This window comes from Puntigrus tetrazona, chromosome 18, assembly GCF_018831695.1.
Source record: "Puntigrus tetrazona isolate hp1 chromosome 18, ASM1883169v1, whole genome shotgun sequence".
Taxonomy (NCBI): domain Eukaryota; kingdom Metazoa; phylum Chordata; class Actinopteri; order Cypriniformes; family Cyprinidae; genus Puntigrus; species Puntigrus tetrazona.
The window spans coordinates 15,559,549-15,571,555 of NC_056716.1; positions in this window are offsets into that span (position 1 = coordinate 15,559,549).

Sequence of the window (12,007 nt, forward strand, 5' to 3'; positions counted from 1 at the left end):
CTTCATCGCTCTATTACGCACGTATTAAGTTTGAAGGAAATATAAACTTCTGGTGTCTTCTGTTTTTTGACACGTTTCCTCTTGCACTGTGGTTGTTTTTAATAAAAACGAATGCAATATTGTAACGTGATATCCGTAAGCCAGACATTCCTCTGGACCGCTGGTGTCCTCCGAGGCTCGAGGCTCATCTCCTCGGCCTGTGTTTTCTTCGTTCTAAAGCTGTTTTTACAGGTTGAAGATGTAGCTGAGTGATTGCAGTTGGCACACGCACAGCTTATGCAGGGAATCCCTCTCGCTGTAGATTTATGGCATGGGTTTGGGGAATGGTGTGAAGGAACGCTGGCAGATGGTGCAGGAAATAAGCTTTTGAGAGAAGCCTCAAACAACAGCTTAACCATGTCCATCTCCTGCATCCGTCTGAACGCTGCTCTGAAGAGCTGTGACGTGAGGGAAGGTACGCCATTGTTTCACGGACCGTCTGACTGACATTAATGAAAACACACACCGTGGGGCGGATAAACAAGGTCACTCGGAAGAGTGTATCATCATCTGCTCACTGAAAGCTCCCTTTTCTTCCTGCGTGTGTGTGGACTGTTCACCAAATAACAAAAAATAAAAAGGAAGTTACTTATGGATGTTCATAAGCTCATGAAGCTGATTTATGAAGGAATAAATAAATAGATAAATGACTACATATCTAGTCATTTTGTAAAAATAACAATTTAGATGATTACAAAAAACAACAAAAATCATCTAAATTAAATCATACGTAAAAAGTCATATTTTATATTTATTGTAGTTAATTGAAACTAAAATCATTAAAAAAGCAAGCAAGAGAAGAAAAAGTATTTTTTAAAACAAGCAAGCAAGCAAGTTTTTTTTAATTTAAGATTATTTATTTTTTTTACATTCAATATTTTATTTATGGTGGTTTCTTATAGTACTAAACTGAAAATAATAATGATTTAAAAATAAATACGTAATATCAACGCTGTGATAACCTCCAGCAGAAGAACACTGAATGCACACTTACAAAAAAGGCCCCTAGGCAGTGACCATGTGCTTATTCTGAATGTGTCTCTATACTTTAAAGACACTCAGCACAATTTTATAAAGCTAAAATTCTTAAAACGCGTCCATCTTTTTACGTCACATACAGAGTTTTTCTTACAGTATAATGGGAAGTACTGTACTGTTTTAAAGATGCAGTGGTCAGTATGCAGTAGAGTATTGTGATGTTGTTATGGCAACAGCTGGAGTAACAGCACACCCAGAACACACAGCTTTGGATGAAGCATCATCTCATGAAAGATGAAACAAGGTGTGAATATAATGAGTGTGTGTGGGAGGAGATGCAGCACGTTTCATTGAAGTCCAGTGAAGAACGCTGAAGGAGAAGCTCGCAATAATCTCCCCTTCAGACAGAGCAAGCGTCTCAGGAGCATTAACACCGTAACTATTAAACTGCTGTTCGGTTATTACAGACGACTTCACGCTGAGCTCTGAACTACATTCACAGATCATCACACAGATAATACTAACCTGTGTTTAAACACACACATGCATTTATCTCCCTTTCTTTTTTAGGACTTTCCAGAGCAAGTGCTGCATTTGAGTCTTACTTAAAAGATACATATGAATTTAGAAATCATAATGTGCATTAAAGTTATTTCAATTAGAATAAACTGTACTCGATGGGAATTTGCATATATTTCTGTAATTCTAGCAAAGACGGAATGCATCTATGAATTTATTTTGCATGCTAATCCCAAATAACTGGTGATAGGGCATGTACATGAGACATACATGGTTAAAAAACTTATACACACACACACACACACACACACACTTTTCACCATCAATGCAACAATACAAAACAAAATCACATGGAAATTAAACATCTGTTAAGAAATCCCGCTCATCACACCATTTTTATGTGCCAAAAAATTATTCCACATTTTTTTTCTTCTTCACTCTGTAGTCTCAAACATGCACTCACCTGATGCTATTTCAATCATCCCATCAATCCAATCTTTCAAAATCAGGGGTTTTGGGGCATTTACAAATACGTAAGATCATCCTGGCAGCTGGGATACAACCAGTCTTAATAAGGGCAAGTGCATTTTTTTTTTACACCTGATTTATCTCCAAGAAGGCATAATTGTGGTTCCACGGGTCAATTAAAAAACATTCCCAAATCATATGTGAATAAGTGCCCTCTTCTTCCTTGCATTTCCAACGTTGATTATTTCCAGCTATCCCTATTCTGTAAAGACTCTATGGTGTGTAGTATGTATGTATTATGCTTTATTAACTTCGTTAACGCACATTCATGATTTGTTGACATGAAAAGCCACCAAACCTGCTGAGAAGTGGTGATTCTCTCTAAGCCACAGCGCGGTGGACTTTCACTCGGACACAGTGACCGGTGTTTGTGACTCAGCACATTCACACTTCATCTGTTGCTCTGTTCGTCCGTCCTCTGTCACAGTGAGAGGGAATATTAAAGGCCAGCGCGTCGTCTGATGTTATAGACGCACCTCGCTGAGGTCAACATGATGAAGGACAGAAGAACAGATGCATGCAAACCGCAGCGATCTGAATCAGTCCGTCCCAGGATCTCGCTCTGTCCTAGATCTTCTGCATGGGTTTTTAGAATCATGAGTCAATCTGAAAATATTCAGGCCTAAATTGATGTATTTGAATGAGAAGTGTGCATCACATTAAGTCACTTATTATTATGTAAAAAATAACACTCTCTCTCTCTCTATACCTCACTCTTGATGAAAAATTAATTCAAATAAATAGTAAAAATCATTCAAATAAATGTGATCTTACCAAACATTTTTAGCCTTCCGGTCAAATATTGTGCTGCAAAGAGCAATACTAGTTTTAACTTGTTTATAACTTGCCAAATGACCATGGCATGACCGGGATAAATCAACGGCTAAATCCACTTTGAGCGCGTTTCATAGCCTCCACAAGGTGCATTTAAAGTCCTTTAGTCATTGATTATCCCTCACATATTTTACACCATTTTTATTTTTCTTAGCAACATAACATTTCCAACAATTTGCATCACAAAGTTTTAACATAATGCTAATATCGTAATGTGACGCACATATGTTGATTATACATAAATGAAACAAGCCGGATTTCTGTAATAGACCTCGGTTTAAAAAAACAAGTAGATGTTACTACACTTAGGGTGAGGTGAACCTGTGGCAAATATAAATAATATATAAATAAAGGCACACACATGTCTTAATAAAAGGTCTAACAGCTCATAATGCATATCAAAGCAAAAAACATTTATTAGGGTCAAAAGAAACTGTCTAAAGAACTGAGAAACAGGTTTGAGCCAAGCCACACATCTGTGGAAGAGTTCAGAAAAAATTCAGCTTCACTGAAGGATCACAGAAGCATATAGTCTCTGTTACACTTATTGGAAGAAGATTGAAACAACAAGTACTTTTCCTTGATAGAGCCAAACTGATGGTAACTTTGGTTACCATGGTGACCTAGTACCTGACGGTCACTCTAGTAGAGCTTCATGATCATATGTGGAGATAGGAGAAATCTACAGAAGGACAAACACTACTACAATACTTCTTCAGTTTGGGCTTTATGGCTGTGTGGTAAGACTCAATCCCCTTCTCTATTAAAACACATGAAAACACACTTGGAATTTACAAAAAACCCTTAGACTCTGAGAAAAAAAAAAGATTTTCTGGTTGAAGTTAAACCAGCTCTGCTCATCATCTGCAGAGGACCATCTCAAAAGTAAAGTGTGCTGGATTCAGTCTCTAGCCCTAAAGAAAACCCAGTCCAGAGCATTCAGAAACTCAGACCGGGCAGAAAGCTCGTCTTCGAAGAGGACAATGACCCTAGACACGCAGCAAGAGTGGCTTATAGACAACTCTGTGAATGTCCTTGAGTGACCCAGACACAGTCTGGGACTAAACCCAAATCACATATTTCAGGAGAAACCCCATCCAACCTGAAGAAGAAGAAGAGTAGAAGATAAATGACAAATTGCTGATGAGCAAAGCTTTAATTTAAAGTTTAAAATTAAATTTTAACACAAGGCAGCAACAAAACAAAAGGTGGGAAAAATGAAGGGGTGTGAATACTTTTGGACGGTATTGTAATATAATTGCTTTATCTGGAGCTAGCCATGTTTTTCACCACGTTATTAATTTTTACATTTAAATTGTTTTCACAATTAACTAAACAATTTGAATAAATGCATTAAATTAAATTAAGCAAATGTTTTAAAAATAAAATGAACAAAAACTTTTACAGTGTAGTTTTTGTAGACCAATGCAGACCCTTTTCATTGACGACTGACAGATACATGCAACGTATTAGGTTTATTAGATGAAGAATCATTTAACCCAACTTGATAAAATATGTCATGCAGATTCAGAAATCTTTCCGAGTGCAGATATATAGGGTTTTGTGTGTGCTGCAGGACTGAGTGGTCATGGCCTTCGCTATAACACGATCAGCGGCGCTCAGATTCAAGAGAGATCGCTAATCTTCACAGAGCCTCTCGGATGCCTCTTCCTCCTCCGTATCCATTAGAGCGTTCCCGTTGATAAATACATGTAGATTAGCTCCTCGCTGCAGTCTAATAGATATTCATGAGGGTTTACATGCATCTGTTACAGCTTCATGCTGAAAAACTAGGTAAAAGAGAGAAAAAGTTCATAATCCAAATTTATGTTGGTTGCATGTGTTTTTTTCCCATTTCTAAGAAAAGTGTAATATAATATATATGTACGTATGTAACGGGACAAGCGAGGCTTGAGACACGCTAACAAGGGGGAGGAGCTAAGCAATTACCAAGGGAGCTAACAAGATGGGCAAAGGGACCAAAGAAACAAAGGGGAAGAAGCACTTCAAAATAAGAGTCCACAAAAATACACACTTTTATATTTGATGAAATAAATGCATTTTTGGTAAGTACAGGAGAATTCTTATTAAAAAAAAAGCCTTAAAAAATTTGACAGCACACATTTAATACATAAGTTAAAACAAGTGTATGACAGATTATTTGTTTATATTTTAAAAAGAATAAATCTGGACAATCAATCAAACAATTAATAACCAAACACACTGTATAAGAGCCCGTGCAAGGCATTTTCACTGAGCAAGTTGATTCTCTGGTGGTTCTCTTGTCAGACCGTCTCAAATAACACTGAAATCGCTGTAGAACAGGTAGAACATTGTTATAATTGTCTTCATCTGCTCTCCGCACCTTCACAAGTCCATCTACCAGAGATGTTTGATCTCAGAGACGAACCGAGAGACTGAGTTTGCCAAAGAGTGAGGATCTCAGCACATCAATCACGGGCCAAAACAGACACTTTATTCAGAACAAAGCCAGATAAAAGCCAAATATGAGCTAATGAACGGCACGGCTTCAGACCACAGAAGACTGACCAGCGTTGTGCTGAAAAAGGCCTGGTCACAGAATATACAGCTTCTATGCTCTACACTAGAGTAGCTTCTCCTTTGCAGAATACACAGTAGTCCACCAGAAATGTAAAATTGGGAAATGATATTGATCCAGAGCTTCATTCATTCCTTCAGATAGCTTTCGTTGCATTGTTTAGATTTATTGGGACTATGTCGACCTGTACTGTATGTTATTATTTATGATATCGAAGCCACAGTAAAAAACAAGTGTAAAAAGTGTGTAAAAATAGCTGTTTTCTATGTGGATATCTCTCAAAATGTAATTTCTGTGAATTACTCCAGTCTTCGGTGTCACACGATGCTTCAGATATCATTCTAATACACTGATTTACTGCTTAGGAAACAATTCTGATTATTATCCACAGTTGTGCTGCTCGGTACTTTTGTGCAAACCGTCGTATGTTTTCTTTTTTAAGATTCACAATGAATCGGAAAAACAAGATAAATGCATTTATTAAAAATATAAAGCTTTTGTAACATTCTAAAAAGCTTTTACAGTCACTTTTAACCAATTAAACGCATCCTATATGAATAAAACCGTCGATTTCTTTCAAAACACGGATATGACACAAAGTCCGGATGAAGAGAGCAAGGAAAGCAGAACTGAGCTGCTTTGAGGAAATGCATGGAAAACATTTTATAAAAATAAGGTGCTTTTGTTTTCCCGTCTGGGTTTTTCGTGTAGAATCTATGAGAGGAAATGAAACGTGTGTAGAGCTGAGATTATCAGTATACAAAACCTGTGAAACATTCCCAGCGATGTAGAACAAGATGTCGTTTCGGTGCAGAATAGCAGTCATCGATCATAAGAGCAATAGACAACGATTCATTACATGGATCAAAATTATATTGTATGCCAAAAATCATTAGAATATTAAGTCATGAGGCTTTTAGAGAAATATTCTTGGCCTTAAAAATGTTAATTTAGCAATTAAGTGTAACAATCGTACATGAAATTTTGTAATTAGCATTTCAGTATGACCAATTTTCAACTTGCTTGTCATAAATGAACTTCTCCGGAAAATTTAGCGGGATTTCAAAATCAAAACAGGTCCTTCTGCGACAGGACATCGATTTCATTCATTCACCGAAGAGGAGCAGGACTTAAAACAAAGAGAGAAAAAATGATATATCAATATTCCTGATATTATCATGAAAACCTTGCTACTTATTAGTCCCATTACTTGTTCATTCTCCAAAAACACATTAATTACATGCAGTTTATAGATACATCGTATATAATGGAAAAACGTGTTAATGACCATTTTGCATATCTTTCATAACATAATTGAGAATCATCAGGACATAAAAAACGCACCTCCAGATTTCAGTTGATTTTCAATCAGCCACACATCAATGGAAAGCTTATTTATTCATGTATTGCATATCTCAATAAAAAAAGGCTGGTTTTGTGCTTCAGGGTCACATATTATTCCCCGACTCCTCCCGCTGTTTTCTTTGATGCTGCTTCTGGAGGTACAGTCGGAGGCGGCTCGTCCTTTGGTTTCATCCCTCCGGTGCTGTGCAGGGATACAGATGGCTGCGATAGCGGTCTGCTCGAGCCCTGATCGTACGCCAAGCGCTGCGACAACCCCATTAATCTCTCTTATCAGCGTGGCAGTCGAGCGAAGTCCCCCGAACCAAGCACTTTGCATGGCCTGAATCACAGCCGTGTCACTCCGGCCCAACGCTTCTGCTCCGCGTTATTGTATTTCTCTCAAAACGCTTTCTGCTGCCCCTGAAACCAGCGGCTTGACAATTTGGTAATTTGTGTCGTGCGATAAAAAGCTAATTAACTTATAGAAGATGGCTTATCGCCGCGCTAACAGCCCAATGACCTTGATAAAATCTGCCCGAGCGCATGTTGATTTTCTCGAGTTGTGCGTGTTGTTGAATGCGTTGACGTCGTACTGTAGTCGGCACGAGAAGAGGGTGATTAATGGCATTGAGAGCTCGAGATGTGAGAAGATGGCACCGATAATGAAAGCCTTGAGTTGTTATTGGACAAACAGTGGTTTTTTTGAGGACTTCTGGCCTGATAAAGCTCTGTGGAGATTATCAGACATTATCACGAGAAACTAACCAACGGGAATACAGCTACAGCTGGACATCTCAGTCGACCAATCGGAATCAACATGATGACTAAAAGATAAATAAATATGTCCTTTTGAAAAAAAAAAAAAGTTTTTAAATAATTTTATTAACTTCTTTGAATAAATCTAAGCTTTCGCTTTTTTCGCCTCATCTAAAAAAATATTATTAATTTAATTTTGGTGTCTCTTGTACTACATACATTATATCCAATAGCCATAAAAATCTGCAGTTTGGTGCAATAATTGTTTTTTTTAATGTAACCTTTAACTAAGACTTTTTATTTTTAACCTCCCCAAACCAATATAAATATAAAAACCAATATAGATTTTGCATTTTTCACTAATTTAAAAATTTGATTTAATCTTGTTATTTATATGAGAACCATATCGTTATATGGTTTCAAACTTAGTTCAGATAATTTTTTTGCAGTTTGATACAGTTTCAATTGTAGTTTTTTTTTACTTATTCAGTCATTTATTTATTAGTGCTTTGCTTAGCAATAAATATATCTACAAAACAATCTGTTGAAAAAATAAAACCATTTATTTACTGCGTCTTTTGATGTACTGTATATTTTTCTTAGCCTTGTCTTCAATATCAGCACTTTATGAAACGCTGCTGTCATGAAGCACATCCGAATCTATACTCGTGTGTGGCATTGGCTGTGAAACAATAAACGACGAGCTCTTACGGACACAAAATAAATATGTCAAAAACAGCGGCGCCTCCTTTATGTGGTCTATGATGGAGGTCACTATAATTAGTGTTCTTCAGCGTTATGTAAGAATCATTAGAACTAAACGATTTCTAGTTCCTAGAAGAGTGGAGCGCTCCGATCAAACCCACAGAGGCCAATCCTGCTTCACACAACAGATTTCCTCGGATGCTTTTGTTTGCCGGATATATCAGGATTCTGCTGTCCGTGCAGGAAATACATCTTTGTCTGCGATTCTGTGGCGTCTCGTTTAGCGGCCCACAGCTGAGCTAGCAGAGGAAGGCCGGGAATAAAAGCCCATTTGTTTTAGTTAGGAGCGTCTCTCAGGCTTCAGGGGTCTTCAGGAAACCGCTCGGGGTTTGCTCTGCACTGACCTGCTGTGACTGATGCTCTTTCTCACCGCAAAACCAGAGAGAGATGCCTCTTTCTGAGAGATCACAGGTAGATTTTAGGTCAGGAGCCTCACTGCAGTGATGGGTTAGATCTGTCGTCTCCTTAAAAATCACTGTTTTAGTCCAACAAGGTTAAAAAAACAAAACAAAAAATGTTAACAAAGTATTTCCAATGTTAATAAATAAATAAATAAATAAATAAAATATTTTTCAGGATTTAAATCAATCACGTTTCATAAATCTAAAAAAGTTCTGATGTTTTTCCAGTTATAAATTAATTATTTTTCAATGTTTTATTGAAGTGTGAAGCAAAAATGTAATCAAATCCTTAAATGTTTTTGGCATACTTGTAATTTTTGTGTACTGTTTTTTGTTGTTGTTTTAAGTTAAAAAATATTGTGTGCAACTACATTAAAAGAAAAAATATATATAATATAATAAGAAAATAATAACTTTTGATACAATTTTATTATACATTATATTATATTTATGATTAAGATGTGCTTCCTTTAAAGTCTTTTAGGTGTTTGTTGAAAGCAGTTTAAAGCTTTTCACAACCAAACATTAATACAAAGAATTTTCAGAATTTTGCATGCATTTTTTGCAAGCATTATTATTTATTTATTTATTTTCCTTTTACATACCAATGGCCTGGATTCAAACACACCGGCACATACTGCTTTAGGCTTTGTCTCGTTACGAGAAAGAGAGCATTTATGTAGACATATTAGTTATTTGGCAGGTTATTTTCTACATGCTAATTACACCAGAGGTGTTTGTAGCTCCTGGCCAACCTCTGTCCAGTGATCAATGAGATTTGCCTTGTTTTGCCAAGTGAACTAATGACTACACACACAGGGACACACACACACACACACACACACACACACACACACACACACACAGATCAAGTTAATGTCTGTGTCAGATTCAGTCTTCAGCTTGGCAGAGCAGTAATGTTGTAATATGTTCATCTAAACCTGCGTTCTTCGTTTCATCGGGATATTATGAACCGAACGCACCTGTAAATCACTTTTATTTCACTAACAAGACCAGCTTTTGGTATCACTTGATGCAAACAGCACAAAGATTTTAATGTGCTTCTCGTTTGCTCATTTAGCTTCATAATGAATGTGTCATCAGGCTAATTTTGCGATTCCTCCTCGTCTCATGATGAGTTTGAGACGTGCTTTAATAGTTCTCTCATTCAGAATTGCCCACACAGTTTGGCAAGTTTAATTCATTTTGGTAAAACGGTGATTTGTGTGTGTAACTATCGCTGCTTTAATATTGCTTTAATGGTAAATATTAGTAGTTGGAAGTCAGTCCACCCTCAAGAGGACAAGGCCGAAACGAAAAGACACAGCCATGTTCAGAAAACGCTCTTTTAGATGAAACACCCAGGGAATCGCTGGCAGAACAGGGACACCACTAATAGTGTCTTAATGCCACCCAGAACAGTTTCTTCTTCTCTGTTGAAAGCGAGCTGTGCAAGCTGAAGCTGAATCTGACGAGTGGTTGCACCTGTCACCTATTTATACTGACAGGAAGTGACTTGGGAAGCAAACACCTCCGGCCCAAATTCACCGGCGCGTTCTCTTAATCAGAGAGAAAGACTGCAGTCTGACATTTTAACATTATTTAATGCACTACGAACCAACACGAATGAACTGATGTATTTTTGTTAACTAACAACAGGCGAAACGCCGAAAAAAGTGTCTTTTGGTATCAAAAATAGCAAGCTTTTTTTTGGTGTCAAAAACATCTTTCTGTATCGATCTCTTCCCTCTCTTTCAAAGTTTTGCTCTGCGGCTTCCAACTTTTATTCTTTCATTAGCGTCGTTCTGCAGGCTCATCTCTGGCCTCGTACCGCGGGACTCAATCACCGCCGATCAATGAACCGATAGTGTGACTTTAAGCGCTGACGGCGGCGGGAAAAGTGCTGCTCTCTCCGGACGGACGGAGACCAGCCTTCACGATCAGCCACACACTCAAAAAACTGGCCCACGAATTCAAGACAAAGTGGCTAAACTAGCCTCTGCGCAATTCAACCGAATCTATTACAGCTGTCGTGATGCGTCAGACGTCAGGTCTAGAGCCGCTCATGGTGTTTTTAATGTGTTGAGCCTGAAAACCAATCACACTTGTTTCTGTTGAGCTTATGAATACGGTGGCCAATCAGAGACATTCAGCTGAATCAGAGCTGAAAGCTCAAAGTATAACAAGGACTTTTAGAGAACTTGTGCTAGACTAACATCACGGACCAGGAACTTTGTCTGTGCAGACATATATATATAACTTATAAAACTGCCTTTACAAATATAAAAAATGTCCATGGAAATCAATTCCAGGAGGCAAAAAGTGGCTTTTTAGTGAAAAAAAAAGGGTTTTTTTTACATCGAAAATAAATCTATAGAAAAATACAGTGAAAAACAAGACTGTAGAGAACAGTATACTATTGCAGACTTATATAGGGAGGTTTTAATTGCATTGTTTTTAATAGTCAGTCCTGAACTAATGAGGGCCGGTCTAAGGCATGAAAGTCCAGGGATGATGATGAGTCCCACTCCGACACTGTCTCTGACTCGGGGTTTAAAAAAGCTGACAGATGAATTCGAAAAAGAACAAGTGAGCTGAAGAAGAAATGATTAGTGCATGAGTAGATATTTATTGATTTCCTGTATCTTGATCGGTTGGAAGATGCTGGAAATCTTGGAGGAAACGTCATGGTTAGGTTCTTCACCAACGAGCCACTGACTCTCTCACTCCACACACACACACACACACACACACACACACACACATTAATCATGCTATGCATTACAACTCCATAGAGAAAACAAGAGACACAAATACACTGAGCCTCTCCCCACTCACTCTCTCTCCAAATAATATTGATACAGACTTGATAAAGTGCTTCTGTCAAAACATATTACCCTCCTTGCGGTTTAGATGCTATAAATCACTTAAACACTCTCTACAGTGTGCATGGCTAATGCTACGGGCTCATCAGTGCATGCAAACACTAGAGTCGTTCGGCTAAAGAGACTGATCGAGAAAAGAAGAGCAACACATAAAACACTTCACTCGTTCTCAAGACTTTTGAAAACTGTAACATTTCCACTGAAATTAGTTAGAGACGGTCAGCGTTGTTTAAAGTGCTACTCTAATTTATTTTATTTTATTAACTGTTGGACATAATGCTATAATAATCTTAAATAACATTATTAGATATTTATGTATATATTTTAAAATCAGACAAAATCAACCCAAAGTCCTGATTATGTTCTGTGGCCAAAACAAAACAAAAAATCAGGTGGGG